A 23772-nucleotide genomic window follows, 5' to 3' on the forward strand; every position below is an offset into this window, starting at 1 on the left:
TAGGCAAGATTATGATAAACTCTGCTGGAGTGAAATGTACTTGGTTTCCAACATTGCTGTCACCTTGATATGACCAACTGACTAGGTACATTCCCAGGTTGGCCTGCATTTCTTTCTTGTCCTTTATCTTAAGATTTACTTCCAGAGGATGCAGTAGCTTGGACTCGGGGGTTTCCTCTCACAGAGCCTTGGATACAGGTTTATAGTGGCAGTATTAAAATGGCAGGATTATACAGGAGCTTTCTCCAATTTTCCTCAGAAATGAGACTGGTATAAGAAGTGCTTAGGGGTACCATTTTGGGGTCAGCATGTTTATAATCTAGTAACTGATGCTAGCCAACACGTGAGGATTCAGCATGTTCCAGATATTGGTCTGGGTGTTCTTCCTTCAGTGGCACAACAGTTTCCACAAGTTAACTCCTCCCGTACGCCCTTCTTAGAGAGTGATGTTGGCACACCTCTTATCTGGATCTATGATCCTTCTCCTTGAGCGAGAATGGATCTTGATGACTGTTTTAACCTATAGCATATGGCAGAAGTGATGTCATGAGACATCTGAGACAACTTCATGTAGTGATTCATCTTCCACCATCATTCTATTGGAACACAGCTCTTAAAAACCAACCTCCATGCTGTGATGAAGTCCTCACCACATGGAGAGGTCAAATGGAAGTTTTGCAACCAACCAACAGAACTATCAAGGTGAGGATGATCCCAGCCCCAGCCCCCATATGACTGCAATTGCATAGCAGACTCCGAGCAGGAACTACCCTGCTAAGTCCAATCAACTGGTAGAACCGTAAGCAATAATTATAAAATGATGTGACCGTTTTACGTCACTATCCTTGGAGTTATTATGCAGTAAGATAATTATAATACATTTATAAATCATCTAGTCTTTATGAAAACTCAGTGAAATAAGTGTTATTACCTCTACAGATGAGAAAAAAACTAGGACATTGAATAGCTAAGTAGTTTGCCCAAGGTTAGTGGCAAAGCTTGGTTTCAAATCCAAGAAAAAAAACTGATTTGTGAGAGTTTATGGGTCTAACTGATAGTATATGCATCTTACGTCTTTTTTCTCTACAAAAAGATGCTGAAAACAAGAAAAAAGTGAATTTTTTTTTCTGAGGGAGGATGGGAAAATACCATTCTTTCAAGCACATAGCACCCATCAATTCAAAATCAATTTTCAGTCATTAGCTCCCATTCCTACATGGGAGATGAGACAAGGAAAAAGCACTTACGATACGTAATCCAATGCTAGAATGTTCATGAAGTTATGCAAACATTGCCACAACAATTTTAGGATATTCCCATCACTGAAGAAAGAAATTGCATTACCTGTAGCAGTCATTCCCCACTTTTCTCTTTCTCCTTCCATCCTCTGAGTCCAGAAAATCGTTTATCTCCTTTCTGTCTGTCTATATTTGTCATTCAGGATTTTTTTCTTCCTAAGTAATTGTAATTATATGTCCTTTGACCAACTTCTCCTCATTTTCCTCTCCACGCAATCACCTAGCCCTTTGTAACCACCATTCTATTCTGTTCTAGGAGATCCACTGTTCTCTAGGAGACTGGCACTGATTCTGTACTGATACACTGCCAAGAGCTGGTGCTGGAAAAGCCATTCATCTGTGTCACATCCTTTACCTGGCATATCATCTACCCCAACTGACTGTGCAGTACACCTCCAGAGAACACTGGTTTCTCTAGAGTGCTTTAACAAATTAATAAATTTTATTGTACAATCTGAAGCCAAAAGACAGGAATTGTGCGATAACTCTACCTACAATAATGCCACAGGAGCCTGAGGGCACCCTGAAGTGGCCCTCTGGACTTCAGGTAGGGAAGGATAGAGTGATTTGGGTTCAACGCCTAGAACAGAATAAAATCAAATTGTGACCCAGCAAAGTGGGAAAGTTCCAGGGAATGTGTAATAATCCAACCCCAAATATCACATCTGCCTGTTTCAACAGCCCAGCATGTTTTTATCCTTCTTATGTCTTGACTTATCTTTGTGACAACAGACCTCCTGAGGTTGCCAGAGATGGAGACAAGTTACATAAATACCATACTAAGTGCTTGTGAGACAACTCCAAAGCCAGCGTGCACCACAGGGAGAGCGAGCTGAAATCAGAGCTGGAGAGACACAAGCAGCCAGACTTCCAAAAGAGCAGTAAATTATTTCTGACCTCAGGAGTTATAGAAATGACTTTACAAACTATTCATTTTTAATACCAGTGTGATTAACCCTCAACTTCACAATGGATTTCATAATACAGGTAGGAAAAACTATCAGTTAAAAAAAAAAAAAAAAAAAACACTAAATTACCTGAATCTCACACAGGCAACCTCAAATTAAAATGACTGGCATGAAAATAAAAATCCAGATGAATCACTACCTTCTTTCTGGTCCTTATGAATGCCTGAGATTTTTCCTGACTGCGCCTTCAGACTCAGCCACAAGAGTCCCACACAAGCCCCTCGCCCAAACTCAAACTCAAATCTCTATCCTCTGGCTCTCAAGACTTCAGGTGTGTATCTGACATATGTGCCTGGCTTTACATTAAGGAATATTTCTTAAACATTGTCTATCAGACTTTGTATACTATATTATATCCCCCTCTCTACTTGGTTTATGTTCGCAAAGTCTATCTTTTTATATAAAAATTTTCAAATAACTGTGCTCTCCTCTATTCCGATATTTTCAATTCCATGATTCTCTAGTTATTTCTTCTTTTCTCCCCTAAGTCTCTTCAAGTCATCTTTAAATGGTTAGAACTCATGGATGGGCCATGGCTTGGTGACCATCCCATCTCCTCAGTGATAGGTCTGAAAATATGGAGATTTTCTTACCACTAAGTAGGCCTACAAATGGCCATAGGGCAAGTGCCATACAGCCCACTGTGATATAAACTAAAATTTGATTTAAGAATTTTTCACCTAGGAGCAGTTTGCCTTTATAATGAATCCAACTTCAGGGTTTAATGCAGGAGCCAAATCTCAGCAATTTCAGGTCATTAAAAACCTGAAGCACATTTAGAATGGACAGGTGCTAATTTGTGTCTTCTGGCCACACTCCACTTTCATTAATGACAACTGGCACCAGCAAATTCCCTTTGTGACACATAGATGAGGTCTGCAATTGTTTTGTCCTGTTTAATGGCTGAGATATTAGCTCCCTGGGGAGGCTGCTTCCCATGAACACAGCACAGATGCTCCTCCTCAGCTTAGGAGGGGGTTATTGTCCTGGTAAACCAATTGCAAGTTGAAAATAACATTAAGGCAAAAATGCATTTAACACATTTAGCCTACCAAACATCACAGCTTAGCAAGACAGTGTAACAACACTGATGGTGCCCAGTGTGAGAGAATATTTTGCCACTTATCACCAGCCCAGGAGAAGATCAAAATTCACAATTCAAAGTATGATTTATATTGAATGTGTATCACTTTTGCACCAGATAGAGACAAAAAAAAAAAGTCATAATTGGAAAGATGGTAAGCCAGAGACCATCTGTATGTAAGCAGAAGCCCTTTCTAATCACACACCTCAGGAAATGTTTTCTGAAGAATGAAGACCCTTCAGCATGTCCATGTCACTCTCATCACAAAACAAAGATGCTGAATCACCAAGACACTCTATACTGCATGGGTCTTTATGGCCTTTATAATTACCTTTCCCAAATCTCTCCAAACATACAGTGAGGATGTTGAGATCAAACTGTTTTCTTCTCTAACTCTGAAAATACAGCTAGCCAGATTTCCAAAGATCAGAACAAAAATATTCTATGAAAACAGCATTGGTGTGATACACCCATACTATTCAGCAATAAAAAGGAACAGGCTTTTGGTACACACAAAAATCTAGGTGAATCTAGATAAATCTGTAGAGCATTATACTGTGTTTTAAAAAATCCAAATATGCTGTGTGATTCCATTTCTATAAGATAAAATTAAAAACCACAGAAATGGAGAAGAAATTGGTAATATAGTCAATGGTTAGTGCACTGGATGATCGCACTGTGTTTATCACTGTAAAGGAGTAGCAGAGGCGTCTTCATGGTGATGAGAATGTTCTGTATGTTGATGATATCAAAGCCAGTACCAAAGTCAATATCTTGGTTGTGATATTATACTATAGTTTGGTAAGATGTTATCACTCAAGGAAGCTGGGAAAAGGCTACAGGGGATCTCTGTATTATTTCTTATAATTGCTTGTAAGATGATCTCAAAAACTTTAATTCAAAACAAAACAAGAAGGCATTGGCTGACAACTGGCAAGAGTAGGGTCTAGTTCAGGCTCTGCCAACAGTAAGCACAAGCCAAGTCACTCAATGTTTTTCCTCCTTGATTTCATCATCTGTGAAATGGAGTTGGACAAGATCATCTCCAAAGTTCTGACAAGTTCTACGGCTGAGCAATTTTAGAGCTGCTCTTGGTCCACAGAGCATGTAAATTTGAAGAATCGGGCTACCACAGCAGAATGGGTACTTTACATAATCTCTATAAATATCATTTTAAACTTAGTTTCTACTAAATATAACATGCAATAGCAAAAAAAAAAAAATCAAAAGGAAAAAAACTCAAAATAAACACTATCTCATCATTAAAGTTATTACTAGTAAACAGAAAGAAAGAAATTTTCCATTGAATGGTGTGATTAAACAGTATATATTTTCTTAACTATAAACCAGAAAAGCAAACCAGCATTTCTGCCATTTTCTTGACATAGTACATCCAAAGCACCACTCCCCAATTCCCTAGTCCTTTTCACTGTTAAAGCTTTCTTGTCCGTTATGTTCTACCTGCTGGGGACCTGCAATACACAAAACAGGAAGTCCTTTAATAAAATTGATAATTTTAGAGGGGAAAACCCCAAGCAACTGATTGAGAAGTTAAACTTTCAGTCAAATTGTTGTTTGATCTTTATGTCACCAAATAACCAACTGAATTGAATATTTAACATCAGATGTCAAATCTACATTAAAATATCAACAAACCAAGTGATATATTATATCAAACTGGCAACCTTTATTATCTTGTGAATAAAGGAGTTACTAATCAATGTGCATTTGTTCTAAAAGCAGTGAATATTATTAAAGAAAGCCACATAGTACAAACAGTAACAAAACAGTATGTAGTCACTGTCATCTGCAGTTCTTTAAGAATATAGGAAGTGTCTATTAATCATGACACAACAAGATTCCATGTATGGATTACCATAGCTGAATAACTCAAGTATGTTATCATTACATCTACTAAAACTATACATAATTTATCCTCTTCTGATGACTTTTTAGCCATCATAACATTTTGCAATGTCTCAGAGAACGATAGACATGACCTCATTTGGTGCTGCACAGCGCTGACGTACAAATGGTCTCAATAAATCCTAGTCTTGTGAAAAACAAGGTGCCAGTTTAAACTTTTAAAAATCCATACTATCAACTTATGAGTTCTATTTATTTTTTCAATATAAATTTCTAGCCCTCCCCCCAAAAAATTATCTCCTTGGTCATTTTTCCATCTAGGTTTGAATAGATGTTTCCTTAATGATTTGGATATATATGCCACATCTCTTCTTCACTAACTACGCTTTATGAATTTCTCAAGATTCATAAGCTTTTATATCATTTTGCATTCAGGTGCTTCACACACTAGTTTTATAGCTCATTTCTATGTGTCTATTTGACTTTTTTGTCATATTCAATACTTCCTTCGCTCTTCGATATCAATGAAATGTTCATCAACAAAATATAGTGTTGTTGCTATGCACAAGGCCCATTATTTTCACTGCATTTATTGTCTAAGTATGAAGCAACAGATTTAAATATTTCAAGAATTGATGTTTACCTATTACTATAAAATGTCCTACAAAACATTCCAACACTTTTTCATCATGACAAACCAAAGATTCTGTGCTATCATTGATTTCATTATTTGACACACCATCTTCAGCACCACTTATGCGTGTTTACTGGAAATATGGTGACAGCACATGCACCCTAAGATTTGTAGACCTGTGGCTCCTAGTGCATGAGAAGACAAATGCATATCCACATGTCACAGGAGAATACATTGCTGCTTTTTTTAATCTGTTAGCAGTGTGAGGAATAGAACTATATCATGCAATGATTATGCAATGAAAGGTTACAAACCAATTTTGGACTGAAAATAACATGGTACATGTGGTGGCAACAATTATGCAGTGAAATATGGTAGATCACAGGTGAGGGCTCTTTCCAGTGGTTCAGTGAGAGACACTAGAAGAAAAATTTATGTCTTGCTGTGGGCCTTTAAGCGTATGATGAGAATCACAAAATTTTCTTTATACTAACTAGAACAAATGATTCTTATAAAAAATTTTTTACGTTTTACAGTGTTTTTAATGACATGTAAACAGATTATGTTATGTTATGTACAAAGATTTGGAGATATCTGTATGGATACATGTATATTTTTAATTGATTGAATCTCAACTGTATAGAAGACTTAATTTATTTTTTTAAATGGAGACCTGGCTGCATGTCCCATGCTGGAATCCCTCCCATAATCCACTGCCAGGTGTTCCTTAGTTCTCCATTTGAATGATCAAGGAGATGCAAATTTATGCAGTATGTCACAAGCCAGAATCACCTAAAATACTTTCCATTTATTCAGTCTTAACCTAATTCAACTAGGTTATACACAATTTTCAGGGTTTATAGCAAATATCAGTTCCCTTCCACAGTTAGTTGTAGGTGAAAATTTTGGGTTTGCTTTTCAAGACCCCTCTAAAAGCAAACCTCAGGCTGAATCTTGGTATATCCCAATTTCTTAGCAAGCATTCAACAATCATACCACTGGTGTGGCAAAAGCCAGTGGAGCTATAGCTCTCTGTTCCTCCAGGTTCTCTGACAGAACTTACCATTGGACAGTTTACTGGAAGTAATTCTAGCAGCAAGATTCAGCCTTCTGCTCAGAGCCAGGAGATAATGAAGTCTCCAGGTTGGCCATTTAGCAAAGGCCATTGAGGAACCAAGCTCTGGGAGTCACTCCTGAGGACACAGAACTACTGAGCCAGCTAGCAAGGGCAGCCAGTGTCCCTCTGATATTTCCAGGAAATCCACATGTAATGAAAACTGCAAATTTCAGGAAGAAACACCCAGTTCTAATATTTATTAGTCAGATTTTAAAACTTTTGGTATTATTGAAGATAAAGATAATTGGATTTCTCTAGGTTGATCAAATACTGGCTAACTAAATGTATTCTTCTGATTAAAGCAACTACCACAGCAAGGGTATAGAATAAAACTAACCTATATGCCCATGATCCTAGCAGAGTCTCTGTGTAGTATTTTAAAGTAACAAGTCCCACTGTCTCAGAACATTGGGACCTGAAAATCTGGACCTACAAGTTCCTCACAATGATGCCCATAAAAACTAAAATTCTGCAAACCATTGTCATAGATATTAAGAGTAGGGGCTTTGGGCAAAATGCTTGTGTTAGAATTCAGGTTCTTCCACTCTACAGCTATATAGACCCTTTATTTAAGGCACCATGATTCAGTGTCCTGACATACCAAGTAGTCATAATAATACCTACCTTTAATAGCATTGGTGAAATTTAGATTATAAGAGAAAAGTTCTTAGCACAAAGCTTTGCACATATTATGACTTAAATTTTTATGAAATATTCTTGTTTTCTTTTCTCCATGGAGCACAAGTCATGGATAATGCTCTGCTTTTTCTTTATTTCTTGAAGTTATAGTGTTCTCCACTTAATGAAATATTTCAGTTGTATTCTGAGCAGGGAAGAGTAAGAGAATTATCAGCAGGATTTGTGGGGTATTTGTTTTCTTTTGAGAATAAGATCAAGTGGTTGATTTTTTTCTTCTAACTCTGAATTAAAATACGGAAGTATTCTTAACACATACTATTGTAAAGTCAAGTTTATATCTTTTGTATTTTTAAAAAATCAGTTAGAAAGCTATATGTCCTGTTGAATTTCATCTTGTTAGATAAAACATAACAAGATATTTTTGGATTCTTATTGTCATACAACTTCCCTGTTCTCCTCTAACTTTATGTCTTCCACAAATGTGATTAGTGTACCATTAATGTTTCCAATCTTTCACAAAATGTTGAACACAGAATATTCCAACTGAGTTGAAATCATCTCTCTTTTTGAGGTGTTGTCATTACCAGTAACTAGTATCTTCCATTGTTTTTGTGTTCAACTAATGGTTTCCATGTTTTCTCCAAATATATCATGAGCAATCATGTGTAAAATTTCTTGATATAAGCCAAATTATACCACAAATATTGCTGAACCTTGCTTTGTTCATCTGTTAAATTTATAATAATAATAATTATAATAATAAAGTTAGTATGGCATAATTCATTTTTATTGACGTTATATTGACACCTAAAAACTTCACTTTTTATTTATAAATAAGGAATAGATTTTAACTCATGTGCCAAAAAAAAAAAAAAATAGTAGTGGCTGCCTAATGTAGCTTTAACAGTGACTCTAGGTATTGACTAGACATAGCCAACAAAAATGCTCTGATCTGATTACTTTGTATCACACTTGTAGCATTTATATATTATCCCTGGCTTGGATTTTGAAAATCTGGTTTTAATTTATTAAACTCTATGATTTTATTCAGCCTGCCATTCATAAAAACCATCATTTCCCTGCTTTTAGACACAATAACATATACCAATTTCCCAGTATCCCCATCTCCTAGAGTCATATTTCTTTAAGATTGGTGAAGCATCTCAGTGATATTGTTTGTGAGTTTACTTAGTTCCATGTAATTTAATTCATCTGACTGAATATATTTTAATCATTTTCATTTACAACAAGAAAATCATTCAGTTATAATGTTGTCAACCATATTGGGCTCCTAGTTGTCCTTACTGATTTTTTGACAGTTTTCAATTAAATTATTGGTCTCTGTTGAAGATTCCATTTTCCAAATACACTCACAATCCTCTCATTCCATGGGGTTTTCTTTCATGATCTTATAGTCCACAAACCTGGACAGATCTTTGAAAAACCCTTGATTGATTCTGCCCATGATAGAGGTGACATTATGAAACTTCTGAGGTAGGTTACAGAAATAGTGCACACTTTTTCACTTGAGACACTTGCTCTTGGAATCCAGCTGCCATGCTGTAAAGAAATCCAAACTATTTCACGAGAAAAGACACATGGAGAGGCCATAATGTGTAGCTGTCATAGCCAATCGCCTTCACCAACTACCAGGCATGTGAGTGAAGAAACTTCTAAGTGAATCCATGCCAAAGCAGTAGAGTCACCTTCAGTCTTCAAGGCCCCAGACATCATGGAACAGAGAAAAAAAAAATCCCCTGTTGTTCCCTGTTCAAATTCATGAACTACATAATCCATGAGCATAATAAGATGGCTGTTTTTTGCCACAACACACTAAAGTGGTTTACTGCACAGCTGTTGTAACTGAAACTTGATAAAATAGAAAAATGCAAGATAGCTTTTTCTTCAGATGTCAGTACTTCTCAGTTACTACCTGCTCTGGAAACATCTTGTATGTTTATTAAAATTTAGATTTCTAGACAGTCGGACAGACAGACAGACAGACACACACACACACACACACACACACACACACCAGTCTTAGAGTAACTATCTTACCCAAAGGAGTGGTAGAATCTTAAGAAAGGACACAGTATATGTGTGTTGAGAATGTTGAGTGTGCTCTGCATTAAGGAAACCTGAGTATGAGCTGAGAAATCTCATTTCCTGACTCCTCCAGATACTATTGCTATTGTTTCAAATTCCTGGCTCCAAAATTCAAGTTTGATGACAAATAAGATTGCAAATGGCCAGATGGAGCAACTCATGCCTGTAATCCCAGCAACTCAGGAAGCTAAGGCAGGAAGATTGCAAGTCTGAGACCAGCCTCAACAACTTAGCGAAGCCTTATGCAACTTCCTGAGACCCTGTCTCCCAATTTAAAAAAAAAAAAAAAAAGCGGGGGTAGAGGGTGTGCTGGAGATGTAACTCAGTGACAAAGTGCCCCTCCCAGAGTTCAGTCCAAAATAAATAAATAAATACTGCAAAAACAAATAGGGTCAACATAAAAATGAAAAATTGAAAAGGATATTACTTAAACTTGAAAGCAAAGATGAACAAAAGGAGAAAATGATTGTCCAAGATCACAATAACATCACTTTTGTTGTTGTTGTTGTTGTTATGCTGACCTTTAAGTCCTGGGCCTGCTCCTGGGCACTCAATGCTTATGTGGGAGGGAACTGTCCAGCATCACTTCTTCCTGAATAAAGCCATTAAGCCTGGTGAAAAGAAGTCCTGGCCACAAGTGTTCTAGGGCTGAACTCCTCCTTTCAAGAGAAATCAAGGTCCTACTCACCTAAATCCCACAGCAAGCCACAGTCTCACCCACCTCCCATATCTGAATGCACACTAATGCCACAATCAAAAAAAAAAAATGGTACTGCATTTGCCAGTCCACTCAGCTTGATCCCTAATTAGAACTTCTATAATCCCTGAAACACAGAAGAACTTTAAAAGTTTTCCCTTTCAAGAATATAGAAATTGTATTTTCAATCTCTCTTCCTTCCCTTTTAGAAGGGTTAAAAAAGAACCTAAACTATAATATATATATATTCAAATATACAGTTTTGCTATGATTACCACTGAGAGGTAAGGTGTGCTCTGTAAAATAAAAATGTTAGATGATGATCATCAAGATTCATTGCATGGGTGCAACTTTGCTTCTTTGCAAGTTATTTGTTGATTTTTTTGTATTAAAATATTATTTCCCAAAATTAAATCACTAACATATCGTTTTGAAAGAATAGAAATCATGCTATTGGTTCCATGGACTCATGATCTCGAAAGGTAGAAACAGATAAACACTTACAGAATACTGGCTGTGCTCTAGATATCTTAGAATTCAAACATTTTAAGATAAGGTTTAAAACTTTTAATGAAGCTTATTTTTATTCTGCTGCAAACATGATATTTGAAAGAAAGAATGGTAAGAAAATATAATGCCAGTGCAGATAGTCATTCAGATCATATGATATTATGAGCTAGGTGCAATAGAAGATTTTTTAAAATGCAACCATGTACAGGTAAAATACACTCCATATGGCCTGCTGCATGAAACATTTGGAATGCTGCATTTATTATCATATTTTTAGTTTTCTCAAGCAGTTCTGCAACCTACATTCCTTAAATAATAAATTGTAAAGACCAGCCTAAATTTTGCATTCTCTGGCAAAACATCTCTCTGTCCCTTTTTATCCTGCAGGCATTTTTGTCCTATAGTCCATACATGGTTCATGTTTGTTCATATAAAGAGGTACACATTTTATATTTTGACCCCTGTCTGCTATGGAGAATATTATTTTGATTCATTCCTTTGGATTCTAAGTATGCAAGTTAGGATGATCAAGTGGTAACCATGGTGACAGAAAGCAGAGTTCAAATCTTAGTAAGGTCATGTCATTCTTTCCCACAGTGCAGAACTCACATTCTAAGACTAATCCAATATCTAAAAATATATCACAGGACAGCTCATGTTGCCATTTATGGGAAAATATGACTCAGTTAGCAAATTTTCCTGTTGCATAAAAAGAATCCCCTAGTTGGTAAACGAAAAGATTCCAGTTTGGGGGAGGTGAAATAACAAAGGAAAGGGGAAATTTTTCCTGATTACCAGATTAACTTTTGAAACTTTAAGCTACTCCTGAAATCAACAGGAATGCAAAACCAGATCCATTGGAAAGGTCTTCCATAAAAATAATAGTGGTGATAAAGAAATAACTGTATTTGATACCACTGATGCTGCATCTTTATACACAGTGGCAAAGCAGTCATTAAGAAATTCCTCCAACTGGGTTTTTCTCACAAACATATCAGCTACTGTTTAACTTTTGGCTTTGTAACTGGCTGAGATCCAGGAATGCCGGTGGCCTCAATCCCACCATGGAGAGCTGCATCACGAGCTGGTTGTGCACACGGCCTTGGCTCTGTTTGCACGTGGTTAGCCCTGGTCATGTGTGAGAGACAAGATCAACATTTCCCCACAGACCCACTCTAAAGTTATAGTGAGGCTTTCTCTATTTGAGCCTCAGGCTTCAGGTTAAACAAGTTTTGAGGAACTAAAAATGGCAACAAGAGTGACAAAATAAAAGTCTTGACTTACTTGAAAAAAAGAAAAAACTGTCATGTTACATAAAGTAGCTTAATACAGCTAAACTTTTAGGCCAGGTCTTTACTAGTTGTTTATTCTATGTCTCAATCTTAACTAAGCTTGTAATTTTTTTTTTAGCTCAATTCCTTGGATATTCCAAATTCTCATTGCCAGTTCTTCCCACGATCATATTCTGAAAGTAAATTAAAACTATTTCTCTCCCAGCTTCATTTGGCATAAGGAAAAATGTCCCCTTTAGTTCTCAGGGCCTAACTTTCAAGCTTAGGTAACAGGATTTACCAATCTTCTTGCTTGCAGGTATCTCCCTCTTCCTCCCAGGTACACAGCCTTCTTCTAATCTCCCTGACTCCTTAGAGTGTTCAGAGACTTTTTCACATGTTCAGAAGCAACCTAAGACTGACTCACAACAAAGTCTGATGAAATAGATTATTCAACAACAGAATGTTTGTATATATTGTAAAAAATTAAAATATATATATGTATATATATATATATATATTTATACATATAATATATATAGTGTGTATTATGTATATATATTTATATATTTACACCACACACACACACACACACACACACACACACACACACACCAGGTTTTCTCTAGAAAAAAGGTTCAACATAGAGCACTTCTCATGAGAACAAACCTGATTTGGTGGGCGCATAGTAAAGACAGGGGACAATGACTCCTTTGTACAATATTGAAGAAAAGATTAATGATAAAAGGGGAAATAAAGCTAGAAAAGATGATGTAATGTGCTGGCTAGAGAGAACAGCCTTAAGGTAGCAAAAGATAAATGCATGATCATTCACAGGTAACATCTTCCTGAAAATAGTTTGTACACTGAGATGTTGCATAGTATACAAAGTAATTCTGTGGTCTATCCTATTTACCAAGTGGGGGCACATGCAAGAAATGGACGTAACGAAGACTCTGCACTCAAAATCTGCTTTTCTGGACAAAAAGCCTTGAAAGATGGCAACTACCACAGAAATTCTACAAAGAGTAGAACTGGGGACTTTTCTACTTGGAAAAATAAGCAAGACACAGTTAGCCTGAGATCATACTGTATATATTTTTTTGAAGAATGCCAGTATTTAAAGTTGAGTTTGAACCAAAAGATGGGTACTTCTGCTAGACAAAGCTTGCAGGCACAGCCAAGGTGCAAGGCTTACAAGCACAGGAGACACCTCCCACAGCGAGGCCAACAATCCATGTAGCCTGACTGAGGTGGCTAATGTGTGGGCTTCATGTTCTGAGAACTTCTGGTGCCCTTTGTTCACCCAAACATTTAAATCAACCCCTTTCTCTTTGTCAGGTCCAAGTATAAGATTGACTATAAAAGACTTAGAACCGTAGGAGACAGATATATTTAGGGAGGCTTAAAACACAATTCTTTTTGTCCTCTACTCAAAATAATATTAAGTATTAATAAGAATCGCCAGTTCTAGCTTTCAGCCTTCTGCTGGTAAATTACTTTTCTTGAATTATTTCCAAAGGTAGAATCATGAAAAAATGTTGTCATATCATAAAGACTGGGTAAAGTAGAAGTCTGTCCTTTAGCAAGCTCTATGGTATCTGCTTTCTTGTAGGTTAGGTGTTCAAACAAATGACAGTCACAGGATCCAATTACAGTTCTTGTTTATTCATGTGGATCCCCAAGAGGGGGGACTTCCTCTATTCCCTAATATTTAGAAATAGTAAAGCAACTCCTTTGCTAATAAAGCAATAAAACTTCTTTTTCCTTTTTTCCAAGAAAGAAAGAAAGAATAAAGAGAAGCAAGCCATACAACCTCAACCAAGATTTGAAGATTTTGAAGATTTCAGACGTCTCTTCTCCTGCTTCATTATTAATTATATAAATTATCATTTAGGAATGCAGAAGGCCAAGCCATGAAAATTTATCAAGATCACACAGTTTTCAGATAAAAGAAAGATCTTCCTAAGTCAACAAGAGACTTGGATTCTGAGGGAACATTGTCCTGTTTTCCCTGGCTTCTTATTTATGGGTATATTAATTTATGACTGAATGAATTTTCTTGAAGGAATTGTATTTTTCCAGAAATAAACTGAGGAGATGGTCCCCTTAGAGTTGCACATCCTTCCCCTCCACCCCACCCCACCCCCCCGTACTTCCCAGCCTCCTGTGGTTTGGTTGGGACCTTCTACCTGGTTCTGGCTGATGGCTGTGAACAGATGTGAACAGATGTGAGTGTATCACTCTCCACTTGAGAGCCTTAAAAATAGGGGAATTCTCCATCTGCTCTCCCTTGGCTTTGGCATAACTTAGTTTCCTGAGTCACTATAGGGTGAAGCAGCATATGGAGGGTCAGGCATTTCCCACTGGACTCTACACAAGCAAGAAACAATTCTGTTAATGTTTAGTTACTGCTAATTCAGAGTGAGTTTTTTTTCCTGTTGCATAGTTTACCCTAATTTGGCAAATTCACAGGGCAATACACTATACAGCTTGACTACTCATTGTCCAAAGCAGTACTTTTGCATGTTTGCATTTGTGAACCCTTTAAACTTCAAATCCAAATATTACAAGAGGGAAAAAAAAAATTTGTTTACTCTACTAGATTGGCTAGAAGTTTTCATTCTGAAAACTCAATTAGAATCCAGGTTCTGTCACTTACCAACAGAATGACTTTGGGTAGGTTACTTCATGGGCCTCAGTGTTTAGACAAACTGTAGTAAAGAATATTGCTTAGTTTATAAAGATTGTTTTTATGACTAAATGTGATGATTAATATTAATGTATACAAAATATTATGTGTGAATTATTATAATTTAATAGATGTTATTTTAAGTAGTTTCATCATAAAATTTTGGTCATAGTGCTTAAGGGAAAAACAAAACAAAACTTAAATCAACACCAGGGTTCCAGGGTGCTGAAAGGGGAAATATGTCTTGTTAGCAGTAATAGTTGTTAGAATGAAATGTAGAAGTTCTGATGTTGGTGGGATGGCTGCAATTGCAGCAGTGGTAAGCTATGAGTCTATGGAATCATCAGTGATCTTAAAATCAGGGCCTCTGCACATAATCTTGAGGGGAAATTCCCTCGTTGTGTGAGGTCAGTTGTGTCCAGCTTCATTTTTCTACCTCCATTTCAGCACCAGGTGTTTTGAAGGGCTACAATAAATCTCAGTTACCATATCAGCAAATCCCTTCCTTTAATCCTTCAATAAAAGATGGAATACACTGGCTTCAGAGCTGTGAGTAGCATCAGTCAATGGAATAAAAATATGCCATTCTTAGGCAGCAGCAGCCACAGTCCCCTCTCCCCTTGTAACCCATGTTAATCAGAGCGATAGAGTATGGTCTTAGCTGAATAAAAACTAAGCCAAGTTGCAGTGGTGTATCACTGGCACTGAGGTAGTATTGAATGATGGAGGGTCCTCTATGGGCCACTTCAATTCAAATGCTACCCGGGAAGTGGTGGCACGTGAGATGTCAAGGTAAAGTACCTCTCCCAAGTGTCAGGTCTCAAATCTACACCATCAGCTATAATTGTTAAAAGTTAGAGGAAAGAAATTTAAAGGCCAAGTATGCAAGGGACATACCGCATGTGGGAAGTAGGGTGGTAAAGATTGCCCTCAGAAAGAGGCATCCTACCTCAGAGGAGGCAACCACCTGGAAATCCTACGCACGTGCCTGAAGCAGACGATGGAGCCAAACCAGAGCACGGGCAGTCAGACAGGGAAGGGATCAGGGAGACATTTTCTCAACAACCAAGCATCAGGACAAGCAGAGTTCTTCTTTTTCCTTAAGAAACATTTCAGAACCCAGGGTTCCTGCTCTTCTCTTCCTCTCAGCTTTTCGATATAGTTAGTAAACAGTACAAGAGTAAAAAGCATATTTTTCCACTGCAAGTGATTGGAAAGCCCCATATGTCAAGTGGAAGAGCAACTCATAAATTTCTCCTGGCAACCATATGTTAGTAACTTCTTTTTGTTTAAAGAAGTCTGGGCATTTTTATGAAGAGGAACTTTAAAAGTCTTTTCTTGTTTTTTAGAGAAGATCTTAAAGTCATTGATTCTTTGATGGACGTCAATACAGGTTGTTGATGTCCACCTCCTCATCTTACAAATGAGGAAAAGAAGGTCCCTGAAGCATAAGGAATCAGATTTTTAGTGGCAGAACGAACCGGGACTGTAAGTTTTCCTCACTTATATCTAATGCCTATTTTCTTTTTTAGTCAGATATGAAAGTAAACAGTTGCTTTATGCTCATGATATCTGATTGTAAACCCAGATATGAAGTCTCCGATTTCTAAATTCAAATATAACCATCTCAGTTTTTGTTGGCAAACACAGTTGTAGCATTAGAGCTTCCAAAAGATAGGCGGGCTTGACATGTATAGTCGGGCAAATGTTGGCGTCTGTCTTGGAAATCAGCGGCCAGGATCCTTTCCCCATCTGACTGATGTACTCAACAGGCATTTATTAAGATCCTATTATGTTCTAGATCCCACTGTGCTGGATACTTGAAAGGATCTCATCAAAAATATATAAGAAAAACATTTCAAGTCTTACTCCCATGAGGAAACTGTCTACCCTTCTGCAAGAGAAATTGATCCTAAAATATAGATGAGAAAGAGAGAAAAGGAGAGGAGAAGAATTAAGGGACGGTGGAGAAAGTCCATATTTGGCTGAGAACTATTCCATGTATAATTTCATTTTTGAGAACTTCTATCAATAAGTACTCTAAAAAAGTTAGGGTGACCACACAGTATCATAATGAACCAAAACACACTGAAATGCAAGCTTTGAAACTAGACATTTACCATTTAGTTTGTCTCAAAAAAAAGACCAGGATTGATTTGATTATCTTGGCCAAAAAGTAATAACCAAGTCCTTATTTTACCCGCTTAGCAGGGTTCATAAAGGAAACACCAGGTAAGTAAATGTTAGTTTTAGAATCACCCCAGAGATCTTGACAGTCAGAGGAGAACAATTCCAAAGTAGTCTTTATTTTCCTCTGCGGGGTTTTTTCCACTCTAAAAGGACAGTTGAGCATCTTGTCCTCCCTGTCCCTGTCCGAGTCAAATCTGCTATGACAAAAGAAATGAACTTGAATGGCAGTGGGAAAATGCTTTATCTTGCATGAGTTTCTAATCAGATTTTCTAGACACTGCCAGGAAACAGTGGTAGGGTAATGTGCATAATAGTGCTCTGGAAGAAAGAGATTCTGGCTCCCTGTTTGAGGACTCTTCAGATTGTCAGTCCATAGGCCACAAAGCTGAGGACACCTGGAGTCCCCCACCATGCACCAGCCCCATTAATTCTAACTCTCAATTTCTGCCTGAGGCAGGAGGCAGGATGAAATACACAAACAGGAAGCGAGTTAATAACAGCACTCGAATCAAAGTGATATGGATAACAAGCTGTGGAGGTTGCACTTAGGTATGAAAAAAATAATGTATCAAATCATTTAATATTTTAAAACTTTTCTTGAAAATAGTAGAAGAAATCCTGTGTTTTAGAAATGAAATTCCACTTTTATTCAAAATCCTGTGGGTATTAATTTCCAGAAAGGTCCATTGGGACATTCTTCATCCACTTTACTGATCTGGTCAATAAAGCCACCTTAACCAATTATGTTACTGGTGGTGTATTGAGAGTAAGTGTTGTGGAGCTGAGATGGGAACACCCTCAAGGAAAGGAAGAGAGAACTGAATGTTACATAAATGAAGGAATCAGAGGTAAGAATGTGGGTGCAAATAGCTTATGTAGATGATTCCAGGAAATGTCGGGAGGAAGTGAGGGTGGGTTATTAAGCAGGTCACCAAAGTGACAACCAGGGCTCCATCCTACTAGAGCCTCTCTGAGAAACAAGTGAAGAGTCTCCACGTGTTGAGGGTGGCTCCTAGGATGGTGACCTTCCAACATTCCCAATCCACCCGTGCCTGGCCAGAGACACCCCCAGATGGGAGAATATCTTCCAGCAGAAAGATACAGAAACACATCAGTGTGCAAGAGAGGGATTCCTCAGCCAGCTCGTGAGGTGTGGGCACAGCAGGGACATCATCTGCTTAAGAATGATGTAGAGGATCCATGGCATTAGCATTAGGGAAGGGAGACATTGTCATGGGCAAAAGAAATCAAGGCATGCCAACATCTGGTCTTTTAAGGATACAAAGGACAGAATAGAAGTAGTGAGCCTCTTTTGTGACCCTGGTGCCCTTTTTAATACTGGAATGTTTCACCAACTTACTTGAATAATCTAGAAAGTAAATACCGTTTTTTATTTAAAGCAAGTTTCAGAAAGTGAACTGGGGGTGGGGGGTGCCTTACAACAGTGACGGCCTTATTCCTCCCTCTGCCTTCAGTGCTTTCGCTCCCAAAGGAGACTTATTCACCATCCTGAACATATTCTCATTTAGCAAAGTTCTTGAACATTCTGCTATATTTGTCCTCTTTTGTTATGTTGAGACAGGTTTTTGCAGTGCTTCAGCAGAAAATTTGAGATTATCAAAGTCATGTCCATGCTTAGTTTTAACAAAAATTAATTTTGCAGATGGATAAAACCTTGGTGCCCCACTGCCATGGCCCTGCTCAAGGACAGACCTACGCAGTAAAGGGTAGTGTTCCAGAGGACAGGAATGGCATCTTAGCCACAGGGATGACACGATAAGCTGGAAAAAGCTAACTAGTCCAGCCTGACAGGAGCGGAGGACCCACACTTATGAGAAAGGGGAGCTCAGGCTGCAAAAGGAGGTCCCAGACCAGATTCCAGAGGGTTGTGAACATCAGAGTAGTGCTGGCGCTTCATTCTTCCAACAGTGGGGAGAAACTAAGGGGGTTGCATAAAGAGGAGGTAGCAAAAGCTGCTTGAAGATGAAGGATAATGAAGCAAACACGAAACATGTCAGAATGGCAAAAAGCTGAAGGCAAGGAGACCAATTATGAGGTCATTTACTAATTCAGGCATAAATTTTAAGAGCTTATGAATATTTCACGATTTATAATCAAGTGCATACGGTTGCATGCTTTTGACAAATAGGGGCCTGTTGAGAGAGGAAACAGAAACTTTTTCTAATTTATCCACCCAGGAAGGGCATCTTTTTCTAATTCCAGCAAAGGAAATGCATGTGCTATCATGAAGCTTTGATTGTAATTCACACACACACACACACACACACACATGTTTGGACTAGGTAAGTAGTAGTGGAATGGGAGAAATACTAAATCAGAGAAACATTTAAATTGGCATTAATAACACCTGTCCCACAGAAACGTTGTAAAAACATAAGTTAGAATGTAAAAATATTAAATGACACTATCATTCATAAAAAAGAAGCAATAGGATAGATCTATCTAGGTTTTAAAATATTTTTGTTAATAATATTACTGAGTGTATACAATTTGTTTAATCTCTAACCTGCAGAGCTTGTGACCATAAGAAAACATAAATGGCCATAAAAACAAGTGAATAAAGATTTCTTCATGCTTTATTAATTCAAAAATCTTCAGAAGCGTGCTTGGTAGGACTGTCAAAGGATTGGTGAGCCCATCAATGGTCACTGTACAGTATTAGGGGGAAAAAAACGCCAGCCATTCTATATTTTCTGGTTGTTTGAATAGCTTCACCCTTTATTTTTCTTTTGCAAATGAAGAACTACATACCCCATCAGACACACACACCAAACTTGTATATACTTCCCATAGCCCTCTTTGTGACACTGTTTTCAAATGTGACCTTTGCAAACAGCTTACTCAACCAAAATTGAATCAGAATGAAATTTGAAGGCTGCTACATCCTTTATTCCTCTAAATTGGCTAGGAACTAACTCTTCAATATTTATGACCATTCACTGAAAATACATGATTGTGCTATTGGAAAAATAAGGTTGCCTTGAGCACAGTTGCAGGAAATCTGATTTGAAAAGTACGAGCTAATAATCTCCACAATTCTAAAAGGCCAATGTTCTAAATGAAACCTACGTTTTAGGTACAGCAAAAGAATGGCTTCCGTGGCTTCCAAATAGAATACGATGTCACGGAGGAGAGATGGGGCTCATGCTATGAACAAAAAAATTAAAAGCTAAATAGAAACAAAGTATCTGAAGTATAAGCATTGTTGAAAGTTTAAATAATTCTCAAAGGAAATACAAAGTGTTTATAATGGCCAGGGGGCAAAAAAAAGATCTATAGACTCAAATATCAGCTCTGCCACATGATTTGGGCAAGTTAATTAATATCTCCAAGTTTCCAAGTTTCTTATCTGAAAAATGGGGTCTGATGGAATCTAGCTTATAGGATATTAAAATCACCTCACAGACTTTCTTACATAGTAGGTGCTCCATTGTTCCGATTATTCTTCCTTCCCTTTTTTTTAGGTATAACCTTGGAGGACACCAGTGTATACTAAAATGAGAACATGATGAACGTTCCTCCAGGAGTAACTCGTCAATTTTGCCAGTATAATTGTCATCTTCAGATGTAGCAGTCTCCTGCTAACTACTGAGATGTGAAGACAAGGGCTCCATGGGTCAGATCACTAAGTTGCACTGTGGACTCTAAGGCTGATCAAGTCCTGGCTCTGCCATTTACCTGTGTCAAGAAATATTATAATCTTGGAAATCTCAGCTTAGATATAAAACAGAATAATAAAAAAATATTTTCTCCTGGGATTATGAAAAATAAATAATTTAATATGCGAAAGGAATTTTTTTTTCTAGTACTGGGGACTGAACCCAGTGATGCTCTACCACTGAGCTACACTCCCAGCTCTTTTTATTTTTTATTTGGAGATAAGATCTCACTAAGTTGCCCAGGTTGGCCTCAAATTTGCAATTCCCCTGCTTCAGCCTCTCAAATTGCTAGGATAACAGGTGTGCACCAAAGCATCACACCATCAAAGGAATTTAAAACAGTGCCTGATACATGGCAACCACTCACTTGATTGAAGGCCATTATATCAAAATTTCAACCATTAAAAAAAAAAAAACAGAATTGCAAGTGATTTTTCAAGAAGAAGGGTACTCTGCCATTACTAAGGGCTTTTCATCAGGATTCCTTCAGAAAGTGAACTTACAGTTGTTGATGGGCACGGAGTGCCTGCCAGGGCAGCAGGATGATCAATCAGGATAGATGTGAGTCATCTGGGAATATTACCACCAATTAACTTTTGTGCTCACCATGACCAAGGCCTGTGACAATATCATAGCTCCCAACACATTATTTGGAAAATACACACCTAGAAACTCATGTAGCATGTTTAACAGTATTTATATATTCACAATAATTTTTAACTCTCAACTTATTTTAATGTAAAATGAGTTCCTGTCTCTAATAAAGGTGTTGGGGTCTATATGAAGTAGATAAATCAGAATGAAGGAATAATCACACTTGTGTCTGAGTGGGTTTCCCTGCTGGAGTCAATCCTGAGAAGCTATTAATAGGACTCCTTAACAGCTGAGTTTCAAGGAATGCTAACATTCAATTTAATCAGCCAGAGTGCCTCCAGATTGGCATAACATACCCGCAGTGTCACCTTTGCACTCTATCACCTTCCTCTCCTAGGAAAAAGGATGGTAAAGGTCTCAGGCTCCAAGTTCTTTCTTGGCACCCCCAAGACAAATGTCACCTTGTCACTAATACCAGCAAATCTTCCCTCGGAGGTTTGAGTGCAGTTCAGAGGTAGGATAAATTTTTTAAAAAAAAGTAAAAAGGAGATATAAAGGAAGGACAAGGACATATAATTTTACTTGAGGTTTCACATACCTTTTCAGCCCTGTCACCCACTAAGTTTGTCTCTCTCCCAGGCCCATCACTCCCGAACTTCTGAAAAATCTGTAAACATAGGTTACCATAAATTCATTCACTTATCAAAATGACCTTGTGCACTATGAACTAGCCCACCAATAAACAGATGAAGTAAAGAGACATATGACATTTTAAGGAATCTATAATCTAGGGACTCTCCAACATTATCTACTAGATCAATAATGGAAACCACATCATCCTAACGATCCTGAGAATGACCAGCTGATGTTAGTCTCATGTGTCTTTCCATCCCACCCCTCCTCACCAATCTTCCTTTAAAAGAAGAGCCTGAATATCCCCCCAATGTCTCTCACTCTCATGATGGCCTGTGCCCTCCCTTGAATGTCCATCTTTGCTTTCATAAATAAACGTTTCTCTGTACTGACATGTGTTGAAATTCTATTCCATCATGTAAATCAAGGACCCCACTGGTTTTGAATCAAGATCACCTTTGTCTGCAGGAACTCCTCAGAATCTTCTTTCAGAAATATTTCTTCTCTGGCAACTGTTCCCTTGGACCTCTCTTGGCAACTTTTATGCTCTCATTAACCCAACCTCCTTGCTTTGTTCATCCAGTGCTAGGGGATGGCTACTTCCTACAATTACTAGCTCTGCAATACTCCTCTGTCCTCTTATTGCTTTTTTCATTTTTCCAGTTTTTTGTGCTAAATTCTCTTTACTGAGATACTTAGCAAGATTTCCTCTTTTTTGATTTATCTACTAAATCTGCTCTCAAAGATCAAGTAGAAGCAACAATATGTGATGAAGTTCATTCTCCATCATTCCTCAGAGCCCCACCTTTACCATCCTTTCGTCTACCTGAATGTGTAAATTAACCAGCAAGAGAGTTAATTTTTAATTAAGCTGTCTGCTGAAAATGGCTTAAATAGAGATTGTCAGGTTATTGACATTTTTCAAAACTGTGATGTTATGTTTTAAATTGTATGAAATGTTTACTAAATCTCTAGATGCTTGGCAGTGAGTTGGATACTGTTGAGAGAGAAGCTGATTAGAAGCATGAGATACTATCCTTGCCCTCAAAGAACTGTGAATAGGTGATTTTAAAAAATGTTCACAGTTAATGGGGGAAATATATGAAACATAATATAATTGCAAACTGAGTTAGATGGTGGAAGTCATAAACTCATTCAGAAGTAAGAAATAGAAGAGTCATTAAGAGCCAAAGTAACTGGGGAGGATTTCACAGTAAAATATGAGGTCGATTTGGAAAGATGTAGATGAGGAAAGAGAATAGGGAAGAACCATCCAGACTTCCATTTGAGGAAGCAGCTTGAATAAAGGTGTATAAATGAAAATGGAATATTAGAATTTGGTATGCACATATGCACAGTCATTGATACCAAGTAATGTGACTGTGCCTTTGTACAGATTCTCCTAGATTTGTCACTAAGTATTAACCAGACTCCAATGAACTTATAAATAGTCAAGCCAAATGGAATTCCATCTGCCACTGAAAAGGAACCTCTATGAATATCAAAGTCAAATGTTACTCAACTGTAGTAAGTTAGAACCATGGCTCATACATTTTTCCTAACAGCTGTGGATTTGATATTTGGGATCAATATCCTGGTAATCCTTTTGATTGACTTGGAGGTTTGTTCATGGAGTCTCCATGCTTTGGGATTGATTCTAATGCAAATGCCAAATGTAACTGCTACGTGGAGAAACCTTCTGGGGTTGATCATATCCTACTTGTTTGGAATCAAATCTATATAAAACAAAATGCAAGTCCTTAAAACTGAACACTAAACATTTCTGACTCTAG

This window comes from Callospermophilus lateralis, chromosome 8 (assembly GCF_048772815.1).
Source record: "Callospermophilus lateralis isolate mCalLat2 chromosome 8, mCalLat2.hap1, whole genome shotgun sequence".
Taxonomy (NCBI): Eukaryota; Metazoa; Chordata; class Mammalia; order Rodentia; family Sciuridae; genus Callospermophilus; species Callospermophilus lateralis.